The sequence below is a fragment of the Gopherus evgoodei genome, chromosome 1 (assembly GCF_007399415.2).
Source record: "Gopherus evgoodei ecotype Sinaloan lineage chromosome 1, rGopEvg1_v1.p, whole genome shotgun sequence".
Taxonomy (NCBI): Eukaryota; Metazoa; Chordata; order Testudines; family Testudinidae; genus Gopherus; species Gopherus evgoodei.
The window spans coordinates 201,926,301-201,946,741 of record NC_044322.1 but is presented as its reverse complement, the minus strand read 5'-3'; the positions used below and the strand labels follow the sequence as shown (position 1 = coordinate 201,946,741).

Genomic DNA, 20,441 nt, shown 5'->3' with positions numbered 1-20,441 from the left:
CACTCTTTCATATATCTATATAATCTGGGCTCAGAGAAGGTTTTCCTTGTGGGTTTCTAGAGAAAGTAGTATGAAATTTCTTGAAAATCTGGAAAGATTTTCTGTACAAAAGGCCAGTTCTCTTGTTTTTCTAGCCCCTTTGAGTCACCAAAGCAGCACAAAGATGCTGGGAAAGTCACTGTATCTCCCAAGCTGGGGGTAGAGCTAGCTTAGTCACTTTCAATGTAAACACCTTCCTTACCCTGCAACCCCCAGCAGAGGGGGTGCATTGGGAGTAGGAGTGAGTGTAGCTAGAATGTGAACGTGTGTAACTATTCTCCCCTTTTGGACAACCCCATTTGTTGCCATAGCCAGTAGGCTTACTTTACACAGTCCCTGTAGTGCTCTCTAAAGTATGCCAGAATGAGGGCCAGTGTTATACTGGCCCCTGCAATCAAGGAGGCACAAGCAACTCCTTGCAATCCCTGTCCCCCAACAAGAAGATCCTGAGTGCAGCAGAGAATTTGGCCCTACGTATTTTTAAGAAAGATAAAGTATAGTAAATAAATAATATTTTAGGCTTACATATCTTTCATCCAAGGATGTCAGAGAACTTTAATGTAAAGTTCAATATTATTGCACACACTTTACAAATGGGGAAACTGAGGCATTACCTTCTGCAGTCTAAAATTTAGTATGCAGGGAGGAAGGTAGGAGGAACTTTGAAATTAAAAACATATTCCAGTAGTATTTGCCAGATCCCCACCCACCCAATCCACCATCCTGAAAAATGGTGATGTTAATGAGTAGGAGTCACTGTAATATAAACTATCAAAAATGTGGAACAAAACTCACATGGCCTGCCATAGCTTCTCATGTTTAATATACACAGTATACTACTGCCAAGGTTTGTAGGGGAATGCAAAGATATTTGGCAGCATTTTAACTGAAGTACTGCTGAAACTTGTTAGACATACCATAAATAAATAATTTCCTCATCTGTCTAACTTTTTCATCAACAGAAAAGGCATACATTCTGTTCAGTGGTATTTTTCTTCACTTGAAAAATGACTTCAGAAGGAACTTAAGGACATATTAAAAATATTTTTCCTACATGACAAAGAATCACTCAGAAATCACTAAAAGTTAACAAAAAAAAAAGACAGATCTGATTTTTTATTTAATTAAGGAGGTTTGATCCATAAATTGTGTATGAAGAAAGGTGGGAGGGAGACCATAGGAAGAAAGGAGCCTTAGGAAAACAATACAAATTGCTCTTTAATCTACTGCAAAGGTCTAAAGTAATTATATCCTGGTTAACTTTATTTCACAGGCCTAACATAACACAGCCAAGGCATGAACCCACCCATGCCAGTTTTACAGCAGAGTGGTTGTAGCTAGGATTGTTGTAAAAGGTTGCTGCTGAACCCAGTGAATGTTCTATTTCATTACTAAAATACACTCAAAGGCAAGTTGCAGTTCATAGTTTTGTGAAGTTTCCTTCACAACTTTAAGGAGCTGGGTTGACTTTTTCTATGTGTTTAACCTGCACACTTAATATTTTTTCAACAGATTTGAATGGGCTTTGGAATTTAGGTCTCCTGATGGCATGTCATATTACAAACCTTTGCAAACTGCCAGCTAGTTTCCTGTCTACAGCAGTGCTTCTCAAAGCCGGTCCGTCGCTTGTTCAGGGAAAGCCCCTAGTAGTCCGGGCTGGTTTGTTTACCTGCCGCATCTGCAGGTTCATCCAATCGCAGCTCCCACCTGCCGCGGTTTGCCGCTCCAGGCCAATGGGGGCTAGAGGAAGGGCAGCCAGCACATCCCTCGGCCTGCACAACTTCCCGCAACTTCCATTGGCCTGGAGCGGCGAACCGTGGCCAGTGGGAGCCGCGATTGGCCGAACCTGCTGTTACGGAGTCACCGGGCGATGCTCTGGAACTGCTCCCCACCAAGCCAGGCAGGACTTTGGGGAGCTTCCTCTCCCTTGGAGCAGACTTGTTTAGGGCAAGAAGCTCACACGTCTTCACCTCCTGGGTCTCTCCTTGGAGCATTCAGCATCCTCCGCCCCTCCGTGTGCTTCCCACAGCGAGTCCACCCCAGTGGGGTCCTGGGGAAGCCACCGGGTCCTGCACCTCCACTTTGCAGTCAGACATGACTCTTAGCCAGCCAGTAAAACAGAGGTTTATTTAATGACAGGAACAGGGTCTAAAACGAAGCTTGTAGGTACAGAGAACCGGACCCCTCGGCCGGGTCCATTCTGGGGGTCAGTGAGCCAGACCCCCACATCTGCCCTCAGCCAGCTCCAGACTAACAACCCCTCCCAGCCCCTCCTCTCTGCTCAGCTCCTTTCCCGGGCCAGGAGGTTACCTGATCCCTTTGTTTCCAACACCTTCAGCTGGCATCTTTCCAGAGCAGGGGCCCAGGCCATCAGTTGCTAGGAGACAGAGTGCCAGGCATTTAGGTGTACTGGCCCTTTGCTTTTCAGCAATCACATGCCCTTATCCCACCACCTAGATACTTAAGAACTGCCTAGGGGACACTGAGGCACCCACACAGTATTCAGAGGAAACATCAAGAACATTCCCAGTTCGTCACATCTCTCCCCCTTTCGAGACCGAACTGAGCCAGGTCACTTCAGCCAGTGACCTGGGGAAGTTCGAACCCACCAAGTTTCCCATGGATGCACCAGCATCTCTCCCATTCCTTGGTGTGAGTTACACCGGGACAGTCCAGTCTCACGCCCTTCCTTAGGTCGGGTTTGCTTGATGGCATTTGCAGGCCGCATGTGGGAAGGTTTATGCAGCCCACACGCTTTGCCACCCCAGTACCCCTGGGGTTCAAGCTGGGATTGGGTCTTTCCCCAGCCGTCTGGTCTGTGATTTGGGCTCCCTTGGTTAAGAGCCCTCAGCTTGGCCTTGGCCAGCTTTGGGCTTGGGCAGCCGCCTCCCACCTTGTGGCCCAGACACAACACCTTTGCCGTCCCCCCTTGCACTTTCCAGCTTTTACTGTCAGTCCCACCTCCTTGAGGCAGCCCAGCCCCCTTTTCACCTGGGACACCTGTTCCTCCCAGGTCTGGCTAAAGATGCACACGTTATTAGTGTCTAAGTTCTTCATCGCCCTTTGCTTGTTTAGAATCTCCCCAGGCCTAGGCATGGGGTTGGCATCGGACACTGTGATGGCTTTAAGCTTCCGATAGTCCCCACAAAACCAGATCATTCTGTCTCTCTTGGGGATCAGGCCCATGGGCTGTAAAACGGCTGGATCCCATCTAAAGCCAGCAGGTCCTTGACCTCTCTTTCCAGGTTTTGGGCTGCTTTCCCAGTGACTCTGAATGGGGAACACCTGATGGGGAGATTGACTCCCACCTCAGGGAAGAGATCCCCCAGGGGGTCTACCCCCTTCTCCATCCAATCCTCCCCCTTCAGGTCCAGGGGTCCCCTCACTCTCCTCCCATCCAGCAGCTTAAATGGGAAGAACCCTGTGGATTTCTGGGGCACCACCAGCTGCCTTCCGATTTCCCCCAGTTCTACTTCCCCTTGGGGAGCCCATTCCCGGTACAGGAATCCCTCCTCCTGCAGGACTCTGTCCCTGCAGCCTTCCCCAAGGAGGTTTGCAGCGCTGTGGCCAGCAAGTTCTCTCAGCTTCTTTAAGGAGGGATCCTTCTGCAGCTCGGTCTGGGATTCAGCAGCTGGGGCAGGGAGTGGGACCTGCTCCCTCTTGCTGGCTGGGCCTGGGGTCACAGCCCCCCTGAGCCCTGTCCCTGGTAGCTCCCTCCCTGCTGTGTAATCACTTCCCAGCAGCACGTCTGAACCAGGCAAACCTGGTTGGCAGCTGACCTGCCCTGCCTGGGTGTCCCCCCACTCAGCTGGGGTCTCAGCTCCCCCCATGCTCAGCGCTGCCCTTGCTGTCCCAGTGGGGGCAGGCAGCGAGCTCTCTGCTCTGGTCCCAGCATCAGAGCCAGCGTGAGCCCCCTCTCCGGTGTGAAGGGGGGTGGGGAGCATCTCTCCCTCCCACTCAGCCCCACGGGGCTGGTTATAGGTAGGCAGGTATCCTGAGCCCAGCAGCCCATCCCCTCTGCCAGCCAGGTCATTTGCATTTTCACTGACCATTTCCATCCTAGCCAATTGGTTTCCTGGATTTGAATTCAAACCCTCGGCCCTTACAGGAGCGGGGCCTGAATCCTGTTCCATGGGGAGACAGTCACCCCCCAACAGGGCCTCCCAGCCGATATCCTGGAGAACCCCAACTACCAGCCAGCCCGACCCCTCCTGGGTCTGCACAGGGATCTGGGCCATAGGCAGGGCGAGGGGCTTCACCCCAGGGAACTTCACCCAGGTCCCACAGTCCCTCAGCATCTGGGGCTGCACCACCACAGTTCTCTCTGTCCCAGGGTCTCGCCCTCGCAGGCGTTTCCCCACTGACCCCTGGGCAGCCCCCTATGTCTCTCTGCTTCACCATCACCAGTTCACGCTGCTGCTGCTTCTCCTGCAGCTTTTCCTTGGGCTCTTGCTTTCTCTTACGGTCCTCTCGCTCTCTCGGGCTCTGCTCCCATCCCATCCCTCTTCAATCTTCTGATGGGGAACCCAATCGTGAAGACCCTCATCTGATTGGGGACCAGACTCCCGGGGATGCCTGGCTGATGCTCCAGCTGCTCTCAGATCCTCTTGTAGCCCCATCTGGGCCAGGAATCTGCTCCTCAGAGCGGTCCTTTTCCTCCAACTGCACGATTAACTGTGCCTTGGTGAATTTCCCCATGCGTAACCCTCTCTTTGTGCACAGGATCACAATGTCCTTCTCAAGGAGATGGTGATAGGCCATCACTTCACCGTTCCCAAGTGGCTCTGGACTCACAGGCCTGTGTGCTCTTGGCTCCCCCATGGTTTCCAGGAAGAACCCCTGGTGTGCCCTTCTCGTGATTACCACCTTTTTGCCAGGGTCGAGCTGCAGACTCCTCTGCCCCTGGGACCGCTCCTGCAATCTCCAGGGGAAACCTGCTACTGCAAAAATCCTTCTCTATTCCAGGGTCAAGCGGCAAGCTCCTCTGCCCCTGAGACTGCTTGCTGAAGTCCTCAGGGGGACCCCGTTACTTCAACAGTCCTTTTCGCTGATCACACACTCCCAGAGGTTAACTGCCCCCTGAAACCGTCCCTCTCTGAGCCTTCAGCACGCCTGGTCCTCATTATCCCTCCTTTGTTTTACTGCTCCCCAGTCACTTACTGCAAGCAGCGCCATTCACGGGGTGCAGTACATCCCACCTCTGCCACCAGTTGTCACGGAGTCACCGGGCGATGCTCTGGAACTGCTCCCCACCAAGCCAGGCAGGACTTTGGGGAGCCTCCTCTCCCTTGGAGCAGACTTGTTTAGGGCAAGAAGCTCACACGTCTTCACCTCCTGGGTCTCTCCTTGGAGCATTCAGCATCCTCTGCCCCTCCGTGAGCTTCCCACAGCGAGTCCACCCCAGCGGGGTCCTGGGGAAGCCACCGGGTCCTGCACCTCCACTTTGCAGTCAGACGTGACTCTTAGCCAGCCAGTAAAACAGAGGTTTATTTAATGACAGGAACAAGGTCTAAAACGAAGCTTGTAGGTACAGAGAACTGGACCCCTCGGCCGGGTCCATTCTGGGGGTCAATGAGCCAGACCCCCACATCTGCCCTCAGCCAGCTCCAGACTAACAACCCCTCCCAGCCCCTCCTCTCTGCTCAGCTCCTTTCCCGGGCCAGGAGGTTACCTGATCCCTTTGTTTCCAACACCTTCAGCTGGCATCTTTGCAGAGCAGGGGCCCAGGCCATCAGTTGCTAGGAGACAGAGTGCCAGGCATTTAGGTGCACTGGCCCTTTGCTTTTCAGCAATCACATGCCCTTATCCCACCACCTAGATACTTAAGAACTGCCTAGGGGACACTGAGGCACCCACACAGTATTCAGAGGAAACATCAAGAACATTCCCAGTTCGTCACACCTGCGGATGTGGCAGGTAAACAAACCGGCCTGGACTGCCAGGGCCTTTCCCTGAACAAGCGGCGACCCGACTTGAGAAGCACTGGTCCACAGGATGGCAAATTGTGGGCAGGATTCATGATAGTGGTGAGAGTTAGATACAGTTCACTGACAAGTTTAGCAACTAAAATGTATTCCTATTTGTTATACAAATAAGGTCATGACTGCTTGTGGTTATTAGATACCTGGACACTTTTTGTTAGACAAGAGGGGAAATAGCAGATCCTCATCAAATTCAAATTCTTAAATTCTCCTAAATTTCTCTTACACTCTCATCTGGATACAGTATTATTCATGTCCACCCTGAAGAGGGATGGATGTACCTAACCGGATTGATGCTAGGTCATAATGCCTGCAGTGTGGAGCTGGGCCCAGCCTCATGGCACGAGACATACAGCTGTGGAGTGAGTGCTGGATGGGCTCGGTCTCCAAACCACTTTCAAGATTTCACAGAAATAATTTAAATCCATGCTTTCTGTGACCATCATATTAAAATCATAGCCTTAGCTATAACACTTCATATTGGACTGTTGAGACATTTAATTTATGTTTGTACAGCACTCTGAAATCCCTGAATGAAAAACAGTAAGGATAAAGTAAAATTGTTTATGTATTTTCAAATTTTAGAAAGACCTAGTGATATTTATTTTCTATTCCCTGCAACTCATTTGCTGTCTTTTACTCCCACCATAGTTTATAGAGCCAATGCTATTTTCATCCTAAGAACATTTAAAACACTAGTAGCTATCTATGGTACTCATATGATCCCCATCACCACAGTATCTGAACACCTCATAATCTTTAACATATAGTCACCAGATAGCAAGTGTGAAAAATCGGAATGTGGGTAGGGGGATAATGGGAGCCTATATAAGAAAAAGTCCCAAATATTGGGACTGTCCCTAAAAAATCGGGACATCTGGTCACCCTATCCTAGCAACCCCTCTGTGAAGTAGGGAAGTGCTACTATCCTCATTTTACAGATAGGCCACAAAGAGACTAAGTGACTTGCCCAAGATCACACAGGAAGGCAGCAGAAGAACAGGGAATTGAACCCAGTCTTATGGTAGCCCTCCGACCATTGGACCATTCTTTCTTCCTTTAACGGTACAGACAGAACACATAGCAAGTTAACTCATCAGAGGGGAGGAGACTCCTAACTGGTACATTGATTTGATTGCCCCACACACATTTTGGCCCAATGGTGTTTAAAAGTAAAGGGAGGGGAATCACTGCCAGAGAGGGTTGGAATAACTGTCCCTCAACAGTTCCTAGTGTTTGACTTAAGAAATTGGTTGATAAAGAAGGCCATCACTGCCGTCTGCTGTTCTTGTGGTCTGGGGGCTTCCTTTTCACATATGCTGTTCATGAAATCAGCCATAGGAATTGGAGAGAGAGTAGCAGACAGATTAATAGCATGGCTTGAAAGGAACTACCAGGCACAATCCTTGCTCCCTTGCAGCAGCAGAAACTTTCTTAGAATGGAAGAAAGAATTTCCCACTTTTCTCCATCTCTGTAGGTCCTGTGCCCTTCACCCAGGAACCCTTGCTGCTTAAATTATCCCCTAACCCCAACAGGATAGAGATGGCAGCCCTAGTATCAAAGATTTAATTGTCAGCTAAAATCAGGCAACCAGCAACCACAATTAAAAGGCATGTGTGCAATAAAATTAGACTTGTATGAATTTCCTTGTGCCACTGATATACACACATGCATAGAGAAAACCTACAGGTTCTCACTGGAATTTCCAACAGAAGTTAACAACCCAGATTTTGTCTTTTTAGAAAGATATGGGAAGACCACACTGCAGATCCACATGCTTAATTTGTAACGAAAGACGTGCTGGGGCTCAAGCAATTAGGTGCCATGGCTCAAACAATTTTTTAAAATTCATAACTGAAACAGCAAGCCCAGAGGTGCTAGAGCTATCAACTGCCAAGACTAGAGGTGCTAGGGCTTAGTCCTGGTAAGCCCTGGCACAAATTAAGCACTGGGTCCAGAGGGATTGATAGGATGAGGAGGTGTCCACAGGAAAGTTTGTGTGGAGTGTACATACACCTGTGCAGCCACACAGATGAAGCATTGCTCCCTATACACAGCCCCAACACCCCACAAGTTATTCCTACCCCTTAAGCAGGATCAATAGGCCAAAGAGTAGGTAATACATAGGGTACATACATAGAGAAATACATTATTGACTCTTTTGCAGCATGCCATTTCCCCCGCGCCCCCCCCCACATTTCCCCTCATCCCCAATAGTAAGAATTTTGGGTTTGTATTTTAAATACATCCCTATTGAAATTCCCTCCTCCTTTCAAAATAAAAGATTCTTAGATTAATTGGGGTGGAGGGAAGGCAATCAGTAAATCATTTTTTAAAAAAGTAGAAAGTTATCAGTATTTAACAGCTAAGTATATGTAGCAAACTTAACTACTGGCACACCTCAGTATTTCTCAGGGTAAAGCAGCCCATCAGCCCTTGATGGTGGGTGTATGTAAGACAGGGGTCGGCAACCGTTCAGAAGTGCTGTGCCGAGTCTTCATTTATTCACTCTAATTTAAGGTTTCGTGCGCCAGTAATACATTTTAACATTTTTAGACGGTCTCTCTTTGTAAGTCTATAATATATAACTAAACTATTGTTGTATGTAAAGTAAATAAGATTTTTTAAATGTTTAAGAAGTTTCACGTAAAATTAAATTAAAATGCAGAGCCCCCCAGACCGGTGGCCAGGACCCGGACAGTGTGAGTGCCACTGAAAATCAGCTCGCGTGCCGCTTTCGGCACGCGTGCCATAGGTTGCCTACCCCTGATGTAAGAGAACACATACTGCTGTCCCCAATACAAAACAATCAACAATGGATAATTCAAGCAAAACATTACTGAATCTGTAAAATATGAAGATAAGACTTCAACCACTGTTGCCAAGACTGGTTTTATTTGTAATCAGCAAGACAACATCCCCCATCTCTTTAATCAGGGCTTTCAAAAAGAGACATAATAAGTAAGAGTTTATTTCAGAGCAGGTTTGTTACTGTTTAAAAATCTGTCTATATTTGCCTGCCCATAGCTGCTAGATTCACAACTCTGGGATAAGTTTTTCATTTTTGGAGGGTGCATTTTATCATTAAATACCATATTTTGTGTCCAGAAAGTCAATAGTGCTTAAAACATCTCAGGGTTCACTCATTTTGTATTCCACCTGAGTGCATTATGGCACTTCTGATGCCCTATAATAATGAATCTCTTATAGACAGTATTTTCCCAGGTCACGGGTTGCACCTAAATAGGGTACTTCAACAGATTCCCTGGGAGAGCAGGGGGCAAGGTAGAGGCATTTCATCCTCCACCTACACAGATATTCCATTCCATCAGAGAACAACTAAACCAGACACCTAAAAAGCCCAGCCACCGCAACAGTCCAAAATACAGAAGCTGTAAACAGAAGAGAAGTATTGTCACGGTCAGTTGACAGCTTGATGATGAACAGAGCTCACCAGGAAAATGAGCAGGGTAAAGAAACACACAGCCTAAGAGCAAGCTGCAGCATGTTAGTAGGGCCGTCTCCAGGGGTTTTGCCAACTCAAGCAGCCAAAAAAAAAAAAAAAAAAAAAAAAGCTGTGATCACGATCTGCAGCAATTCAGCAGGAGGTCCTTCGCTCCAACCAGGAGTGAGAGACCCTCCGCCGAACTGCTGCTGAATAGCTGGACGTGCCACCCCTCTCCAGAGTGGCCGCCCCAAGCACCTACTTGCTAAGCTGGTGCCTGGAGCCGGCCCTGATGTTAGCCAGGTACATAGTCTCCAAGGCCAAAAAGGATCACTGTAATCATCTAATCCGACCTCAAGTATAACACAAGCCATAGAACTTCCCCAAAATAATTCCTTTTGAACTAGAACATATCTTTGGACAAAACATCCAATCTTGATTTAATAACTGAGGTTACTCAAAGCGGGCTTCCTATACACAGACGATTAAAAATCCAGGAAGTGATCATTCTTGAAATTCCCATCAGCAGGGTGATATTCTGCCCTGGGAAAAATGCACACAACACCCATTGAAAGAGAAAAAGAAAGAAAGAAAAAAATAAGGGGCAAAAACCACCTCTTCATTCAAAGAAAATTTCTTGAGCCTGATTGTCCTCTGCCTTGGAAACTGTGGAGTCATTTACAGCTGTGAAAAGAGAGTGCAAAACATTTCCACTGTGATTAAAAGTCATTTTATATTTCTTTAGTACTTGATGAACACAGAATGTGAATGACTCCACAAGATACAAAGCACTGGAGACTGAGGCCTCTATTATATAATACTTAGCTTAGTCCCAGTCTTTATATACCTAATACATAAAATGACTGAGTAGCCACAGAACTTTCCCCATATAATTCCTTTTATCTAGAGACCCACTTTTGCTTCTGCCAATACAAGCTTTGCAACTGTTTTGGGAAGCTGGAGTAGGCCCTATGGAGACATGCATACAAACCATTTTGATTCAGCCAGAAAGACATTGCCTTTCCAAAGCATCAATAGTCAATGAGTTCACTTCCATAAGACCAATTAAAGAGACAAGATGGGTCAGGTAATTTATTGCACCAACTTCTGTTGGTGAGAGATACAAGCTTCTGAATTTACTCTGACCTCTTCTTCAGGCCTGGGCCATAAATTAGTGTAATATTAAACAAATGGAGGTCATTTCAGTGCCATTAAATTTCTGTTCAAAGAAACTTAGTCACATTTTGAAAACACACCACTGAATTATATCACATTTCTGCTTGATTTCTCTTAAACTAGCTGTTATTACATGCAATACCTACAAATTTATATAACAAAGAGATTAGAGAAATTATTTTACTCTACTTTTATCTGACAAGGGTATGCATATAGTCTGTTCACTGTTTCCGCTGTATAGTCAATCAGTTACAGTAGTCAGTTTTCTCTGACAGAGTTAGAGCCACGTGGCCTATATATAAGAGACAAAAGCTATCAAAACAGTGTAACTTCCTATTTTCACATGGCCATAATATTCTAAAACATTCACCTTTTTGGCTAAAATTTTTAGCAAAATGACTTCAATTGTTTATAGTATGCGTACTGCAACAAACACTTTCCCCCCTGCATATTTTCCCCCAAAGCAACATAAAAGTAGCTGAACATTGAAACTTCAAACTCAGTGTGTTAATAGGCTCTATTGAGGAACTCTGATGAGTATGAAAATACAACAGTGGACTGAGTATCTTCAGTAGAAAATTAGAAAATTAAGTTGTTAGCTATGCTCTTAAAAAAAACTGTTAGTCACAGCTGGATGTGTTCAGCTATTTGGAAGTTTTAAAAGCCCTGCTGATAATGCTGGCAGAATCATCATGCTCCATGAGGCCACAAAGTGTCCTGGATCTTTTTTCATTCCCTACCACAACCCTTCTTTAAATATCTACAGGAGGAAATTAAATGAGAGGAAAAAATCTCTTGCAGATGCAACATTAAGATACTTAATAGCACAAACAAAAATTTAGGAAATGGAAATTTCTCAGAGTGTTTCACTCAGTCTTGGTGCATATAATACTTTCTATTCTATTTTTCTGATCAAAGATCCATCTGTGTCTGTTGGGGACAGATCTGTGTTGGGCATGGTGTGGAGCTGATCTGACATGCTAAGGGATGTTCAGGAAGCATTGCACCACAGTAGAGACTCTTTCACGGACCTCCAGGGAGAGTAAATATATTGCTCACACAACAAGCTCCTCCCTCCTTGAACAGCCAGCTTCACCACAGCCTGAAATCTTGACGATGGCTTGTGTCCCCAGGAGCACTAGACAGGAGCTGGGCCTTGCACTGCCCTGTGTACAAAGACTAGTTGTGCTTAGCACTTGCATGGGAAACACAAAAGGAAGGGAGAGGAAGACAGGTTTGACCTCCCTTCTACTTCACAGAGTGCCCTCTTGTGTACCTTAAAAACAGGGGATGTGACATGTGGCTGAGTTAACACTACTGGTGGAACCTTAACACTAGCACTTCCTGACTTTGTAACCATAAAACTGCATTTAAGACATTAAATTAATACTATTGTCTACATACATCCCCACAGTTTTAAGGCGGTGACCAAAATTTTTCAATCACTTCAGGTAGATCACAGCCTTACAGCTTGACCCTGCTTCTCTGGGCATTGAGGACAGGAGGCATTCAGCACCCTGATGCAGCAAGCCCTTAATCTGGTAAATTGTGAAAAGGTTTTGAGCAATATACAGTAATATGAAAGCAATACTAAGAACTGTCACAGATAAAGCTCCTGTCAATATGGATACAGTTTACAAACAAATATTCATTTTGTGATTTTGCACTCTACAGGATTTTATGAAAATACGCATGTGGGAAGGAAGGGAGGCAGCCCTCCGGGAAACCTTCTGTTAATTTCACTCGGAGAAAGTGAAATTGAGAAGCCCCTTCCAGGTGGACATGGCCAGGGAGCCATTATTTGGATTTTTCTTGACAGAATATTGAATTTTTTTCAGTAAAATTTAGATTTTCTTGTCAAAAATTTCAGTTTAGAAAAAAGGTAATTTTTAGTTGGAAAATCATTTCAATGAACAGTTTCCCAAAAGCTCTACTTCTAAATGCTTTCTTCTTATAGAGGTTATTGGCTTTACTAGCCCTGCACTTCAGCAATGTCTGTAATCACCTTTATATCTGTCGCAATTGTTCTATATGAATGTGACATCTTAACACTTAGTTTTAACATTGTATAGCTGTGACATCTTAAATCTTCTTAAGTTATCACACAGCACAGCAATTTTAGTTTACTAACTGTAGAGCACTATATTATATACAGTTGAATTTGAGCTCTGCTTGGAACTATAGAAGCATATACTGTGTATTAAATCTTCTTCAGCTATCCCTCAGTGCAAGGATGTTGTCTGTCAAAGGGGTTCATTTGTGGGTTTTTAAGTGGCTGAGGAGCCCAATTCATGCCCTGCAGATTTTCCCACAGAAGTGACAGGTATAATTTGGAGGAGACATAGTTGTTGGATGGACTGTTGTGCCCTTTCTTTCCTCCTTTGTCACTTCTCTGTCTCATGAGCACCTCTGTTCTCCTCAAAGTGAGCTGTGGCTTGGCGTAGTGTCACTGTGTCCTGTTCTGCGCCAAGTCCTTTAGTTTGTTGGGTTGATGCCTCCCAATATGTCTTTGAAGCACTTCTGCTGCCCTTTGTGACCCCTTCTTCCCTGATTTAACTGAGAGAAGAGTACTTGATTTGTGGAGTACGAAGAGTAGTTTGTGCAGGTGAGGGTTAGTAGAGTACCTTGGTTTTCCCAATGTTGAGCGAGATCCCCAGGCTGTGATAGGTATCTGCAAAAAGATTTAGGATACTTTGCAGGTCTGCCCCTGTGTGTGTGTGTGCAATGATGATGCAGTCATCTGCATACTGAGGATCTGTGATGCCAATTCTCGTGATCTTAAATTTTTTTTGGAGATATCAGATATGGAGGATAGGTTTCAGAGTGGGAGCCATGTTAGTCTGTATCAGCAAAACCAACGAGGAGTCTTTGTGGCACCTTAGAGACTAACAAATTTATTTGGGCATAAGGTTTCATAAAGCTTATGAACAAATAAATTTGTTAAAGATTGAGGAGTATTGTTCATACGATACTCAACCTCGATCCCATCAGGAAGGCAGTCATGGATGAGAAACTGGATCACGGCAAGGTAAATGGAGAAAAGTGGAGTTCCTCAGCAAGGGAGAGAAATCAGTATAGTAAGATCTGGGCAAGGATCTTCCCTGCAATGGAGAGGAGGGAAATACTTTTGTAGTTCCCACACAAAGGTTTGTTTCCTTTCTTGAATATTGTAACAATGCTGGCGTTCTTAAAGTCAGGTGAAATTTCTTCGTAGGTCCAGATTTTGTCGAGGAATTGGCAAAGTTTGTGTTGGAGAACTGTTCCACCAGCTTTTAAAAACTTCAGCTGAGATGTTGTCTAGGCCTGGTGCCTTGTGATTTTTTTTGTCTGGGTGATGGCATGATGGACTTCCTCAGAAGATGGGGTGTTCAATTGCTGAGTGTTGTGGAATAGACTTGATGGTGTCTTCAGAGACCGTGGACTTGCAGTTTACTAGGTTCTCAAAGTGCTCCTTTCAGTGTTGTTTAATGGCTGCACTGTCCTTGAGGAGGGTGGAGCCTTCCTGGGAATGTAAGAGTGTTGGGCCTTTGAAGCTTGGCCAATATACAGCTTTGGTCGCTTGAAAGAAGCTTCTCATGTCATCCTGGTCTACGAAATCTGGAACCTCAGAGGCCTTCTTTTGCCTCCACTTATTTTTGAGATCATGCAGACTCCTTTGGAGTTCGACACTGAGCAGGTGATAAGTCTTGTGTTTTCATTGTTAGAAGAATCATTTTGCCAGTTACAGAAAGCAGTTCTTTTCTGTTGAATTAATGCTAGGATTTCCTCATTGTTTTCGTCAAACCAGTCTTGGTGCTGATGAGTGGAATACCCTTTAGTTTCATCACATGCACTGTGAATGGCATTTTTAAGTTGATCCCAGTGCTCTCAAATGTCAATAATGTTATCAGGCAAGTTAGAGAGTTTCTCAGACATGTGTTGCTGGAATGTCTCGCAGCTGGCTTGGTCCTTAAGTCTTTGAAGTTGTACCACTTTTGCTCAGATTTGGGGTATTTGTAGTGTGGTGGAGTGAGCAGCAGGTACATGATTGATCTTACTAACTGATGGTTTGTTCAACAGTGATCTGTGCCTCTCATGGCTCATGATATATGGACACTGATGTAATCTTGGGCTCTGACTATAACATAGTCAAGGAGGTGCCAGTGTTTGGATCGAGAATGTTTCCAGATGGCCTTAAATTTATTACTCTGCCTAAAGATGGTATTTGCAATGAGCAGGTCATGCTCCACAAATTTGTTGAGAAGAAGAATACCAGTGGGGTTTACATTTCCCACCTCTTCTTTGCCTATTGTGCCACTTCAGAGTTGGAAATCCTGTCTGACTCTGGCACTGAAATCTCCCAGGAGGATGAGTTTGTCTGCCTTAGGTGTGAGAGGACTGCATCAAAAGCACTATAAAACTGCTCCCTGTTGTCTTCCTCATCATCAAGAGTTGAGGCATACGCACTGATGACTGTGGCATATTGGTTGTTGCTGAGCTTGAGCTGAAGAGTCATAAGATGCTTGTTGATCCCCACAGGAAGTTACAAAACCTGACTGGCAATCTTATTTTTGATGGCAAAGCCAATCCCGTGAATGTCTCTCTCTTTGGGTGGCTTTCCTTTCCAAAAGAAGGTGTAGCCACCTCCATCCTCTTTTCATTGGCCCTCATCGGCTTGGCAGGTCTCATTAAGAGCTGCAATGTCAATGCTGAGTCTTGCCAATTCTCTGGCAATTATGGCAGCTCTTCTTTCTGGTCATTCACTGTGCTGAGAGTCCATAAGGGTGCAGACATTTGAGGTGGCGAAAGTCATTGTCTCATATCTCTTGTTTCAGCCACGGAGTTGACTGATCCCAGTGGATGTGGCCATGCAGTCGGAAGAGTGAGAGACAGCCTATGTTTGGGGCACCTTGTCTAGCTCCTTCCCATTTGGGGTAAGCAGAGGGGATCCTAAAAAGTCCTGCTAATATACAGCCGCTGCTGCCGAAATGCACTTCTGTCTCATTCTCAGAACACAATACTCAGAACACTCACTGATGCCCCCTACTTAGGTCAGCACTTCAGGAACAGGGCCGCAAGCACCGACTGGACAGACCACATCATCATGCAGACCTGGGATAAGCAGCAGTGGGTCCAGAGCATCTGCATGAAGAAAGCTACATTTCTGGAGTTTTGTGAACAGCTTGCCCCGACCCTCCTGTGTAAAGAGACATGCAGCACTCTTGTCAGTCCAGAAATGGGTTGCTATAATCCTCTGGAAGCTGGCTATCCCAGACTGCCACATGTCTGTTGCCAGCCAGTTTGATGTTGACAAGTCGACTGAGGTAAAGTAGTGGCAGAGGTTTCTGAGGCAATCAGGTGTATGGTTTACCCCAGGGTCATAGGCATAAAAGATATTCCTGAAGTAACTGCTGGCTTGGAGTGTATGGGGTTTCCAAACTGCAATGGAGCCATTGACGCGACTCATGTGCCCACAGTTTGCCCTCCTCAAGGAGCACACATCAACTTAAATCACAAAGGATATTACTCCATTGTTATGTAGTCCTTGTGGACCACAGGGGCTGATTTATGAATGTCAACATGGGCTGCACTGGAAACATTCATGATGCCTGTTTTTTTCACCAGTCAGGAATCTGTGTTCATGGGCAGGCTGGGACACTACTCCCACCAAATGACATTGTCATAAATGGTGTTACTGTCACCACCGTTATCCTGAGTGACACGGCATACCTCTTTTGCCTTCACTTATGAAACCAAACTCTGCTTTCAGAGGCCCGGGCAAAACACTGTTTAATTACACTCTCAGCAGGTGTACAATGGTTGTTAAATGTGCTTTTGGCAGATTGAAGGCCCGTTGGAGATGTCTACAGACCCATTTGGATGCCAGTGTCATATCAGTGTTGTCTTCATTACTGTGGCTTGCTGCGCTTTTCACAATCTTTGTGAAGTCAGAGATGAGCCATTTCTCTCTAATGGACCTATGACCGCAAGGGGCAATTGAATCAGTACCCTCAGCCAGAAAATGCACCTAACCAGCTGGAAACAGATGCACCCTGGCAATAGAAATCAGGGATGCTTTGTGCTCACCCATTATGGACTGGCATAGCCCAAAAGAAGGGGGAAATAGTACCTTTATGAATGTACTTGTAGGGGGTGGGGATGGGGCTCACTAATTGGGTGAGGGTCTAGTGCACAGTGATGGGTAGAGGTCTGATTGCAATGTGCTTACGGATGACATGACCACTTATGAAATAGGGGGTGGGGGATGATTCGCAGTATGGATTCAGATAAGAAAGTGATTGGATTATGGATAGATGTACCTAACTGTACAGAGGAATAGTGTTTGCTTACTAATTCTTAATTGTTCCTGATCATGTTTACCTTTATTTTTTTAAATACACACTGTACGATGAGATGCAGTGATCACAATAAAAACTTTCTTGATAACATAAAAAAAAGTTTAACAAACATATATTAGCAGTGGTGCAAGTAGAATTCATTTCTTACTGGCACACAGCACTTTTAGGAGAGATGCAAAGGGGGGCACCAGCTGAAGGGGGGGAGGATGTGACCTCCCACATGACTCCTCCCACCCCACCCCCAGCCCAGGGCATCCATGCTTTCCCGGTGCCCTCCCCATGATCCATCCCACATTAGCTAGGGTGGGGGCTCTGTCTTCTTCCCACTGCACTGGAGACTTCTGAATGCAGGGCTCTCCAGAACCACAGTGGCTAAAGACCCCATGACAGCAGTTCCTCCGGCACGGCTGTACCACCCCCAACCCTGCTCCCCAGCCCCGTCCTCCGGCAGGGCTTCTGTACAGACCCCAGACAGGAGAGACAGGCACAGAGCTGCGTGGAAGGGCTTGTGCCGGTGGCCCCACATTCTGCTCCTCCTTTGTCTTTCCAGTATGGAGTACTGGCTATAAATATCTTACTGGTACAGTGTACTGTACTGCCCTACTTGCACCACTGTATATTAGAAAAGTACAACATTCCCCCACTGCCAGCCATGCCAGGCGCCATTATCACGTCAAAAACAACAGAACCTTTCAGGGGAAAAAAGCATGAACAAGTGCAAAAAAGTCAGCCATGTGCAAGACAGAAACTCACTACCATGTTCCCTGTTCTCCTTTCCCAGTTCGCTGCACAGTTGGCAAAGGGGAAGGGTAGTGGAGACATCCACAGGGGAGGGAAGAAATACAGAGGATTACATGGAGTTAAGTTGCCCTGGCAAGCCACTCATGCGACCCAATTACATGGACCACAGAGCCATGGAGTTTTCTAAGCAGTTTCTGGATTGAATCCCAGGGTACCACACAGGAGACACAGGCCGTGGTGTGCGCAGTACAGCAGGGCTTGGTACTCTTGTGACCATTAGCGATATCAGCTCTCGAACAATTCTCTCTGTTGAACTGTGTCCTCCTCCCTTAGCTGCCATTCCTGTTCCAGGAAATGCAAAGCTAGTGCCTGCTCTCATGCTGAAACCCTGTCCTCAAGCTGCGCAGCCAGCTTCTGCCTTTCCTCTTGCCTCTAGTCACACATCCATTAGTGGTGGTGGATTTTCTTGTTGATTTTGTCCAGAACTTCAACCATAAGTTCATCACAAAAACACTTCCTCTTGTGTTACTGTAGAAATTCTCCACTCTCCACTTTGTTTTTCTGATCTTTACTCTGAATAAGCAAAAGTCATTCCACCCTGATATGGACCCTGAGCATGCTCAGTTGAAAACCCAGGATTTCTAAAATGGTGCCCAGGCAAAGAGCCATGTATATGTACATATGTATGTATGTGTGTGTGTGTGTGGGGGGGAATTATCAGAATCACAGCTGTGAGGTTAAGGACAACAGCGAGCATGTGCAAGACTGGTGGCTAGTGAGCAATAAGGGGTGACAGAGAGGTCAGTTAACTGAGCAGCTACCTGGACAGCCCACTCATACCAGTCAGAACTGGCTTTGAAGGTCAGAGCTGTTAATCAGATCTCTGAAGTAATGGTTGATACCGGGCATTTGTGAGGTAGTTGCTTCTAAGAATAGAATTAGGTACCGTATATACACATTCATTAGCCCATTCGTTTATAAGCTGACCCCTCAAGATGGTAAAAATAGCAAAAATTGTTTGACCCTTTCATAAGCCAACCCTATATTTCAGGGGTTGGCAAACTTTAGCTCCTGGCCCGTCAGGATAAGCCACTTGTGGGTCAGGACGTTTTGTTACCTGGAGCGTCTGCAAGCATGGAGCCCCTCAGCTCCCTGTGTCCGCGGTTCACAGTTCCCAGCCAATGGGAGCTGCAGGAACGCTTCCGCAGCTCCTGGTGGCTGGGAATGGTGAACCACAGCCACAGGAGCTGAGGGGCTCCATGCTTGCAGATGTTCCAGGTAAACAAAACGACAATGTATTAGATATTAAATTCAATGATTCCACAGAGTTTAAAATCACTACATTTTGGTGTAGACGCATTTCTAAGCCAACCCCTGCTCTTTGATGCATCACTTTTTTACCAAAAATATTCTGCTTATGAACAAGTATATATGGTATATTAGGAAAGAGCCACAATGCAGCATAAAAGGCCAACTGACAGCAGGAAGTTTCAGAGTTGAAGTCTGAGTCAGAAAGAGAGGTGGTGGTTGGGATTCAATCAGGAGCAGATGAAGGAATGGGAAACGAGTGAGGAAAGCCAAAGGAAAGCTGCTGGAAAGAAGTCAGAAAAGTTGCTGCAGAGAGAGAGAAAAAAAAACCAGAGCAGAACAAAGCTGGCTGACCAGAAGCTGAACAGTAACAGCGATTAAAGAAAAATAGCAAAGAATTTATAAAGCAGCAACAGTGATTTTAAACTGATACCAATGAAATTTATGAAGTAAGCTTGCCAATTTTTAATATAGTTTTAGTTTAGTATAGTTCGAGCTTCACATATTAAATATGTGTATGCTTGAAGTGTGTGTCTGTTTTAATTGTATCTATGTAAAACTTAAATGCAAATTTAAGATCTGCAGTCAGTAATTTGTTACAAACTGGCCACTTGTAACAAATCGCTTTGCTTGGAATCATTTGAACTATATGGCATTGTAGTTTGAATGCTCTTTAGCTATCAATAAAGGATTTGTGTCTGGAATTTTGCATTTTGTTTAGGGTTTTAAAATACACTGTATTAGGGATTATTAGTGACATTAATAAAAATATTTTGTTTTGGAAAAGAATAATGCCTGTGTCAATTACTTTATTAGTTTATTGGAAGGTTATATCTGTGTTCTTTAAGGTTTCCTTAACAACCCTGGAAACTTATATCTCCACAAGAATAGACTAGGGAGGAGAATAGGCAGGGTATTATAGCAGAATCCCAAAATCAGTTTTTCAGGGTAACACTTAGAATGGTCCATGAAAGTATGTTGGGCAGGCTGTGGAGGCACTACAGCCAGTGCTAACTGAGGGGTTGGACGAGGACAAGACACTGAGGGTTACTGTCTCACATACCTCAGTGTATGAGAACAGAAAAAATCCTCATGGAATTTCAAGGACATAAAATGTTACTTTTCCAAATTAAATATCACTAAGTTGTTAGATGGATGCTTCAGACCACAGAAGGTCTCTGGATGCAGCCTGGTAAATCACAGTAAAAGAAATGGAGCACATAAAACTGTTCTTGTAGTGCCCAGCTGGCAAAGGGAGATGTTATCCAAACTGCCAGTCAGAAATCTGCAACCAAAGTAATCAAACGTACAGTAACTGAACAGTATGAATGGAATGGGCTGGGCAGATCCCAAAGTGGCCATGGAAAATATGCCCTTCCCCGAAATTTGAGTACCTATCTGGAGTTCCTGCT

At 45.5% G+C, this 20,441-nt stretch overlaps 1 protein-coding gene across 26 annotated transcripts in view; it reads right to left on the bottom strand.

Moving 5' to 3' along the window:
- The window catches only part of ABI3BP (ABI family member 3 binding protein), a 319,764-nt gene that overhangs the window by 201,889 nt on the left and 97,434 nt on the right, over nucleotides 1–20,441 (bottom strand). The window lies entirely within an intron of this gene.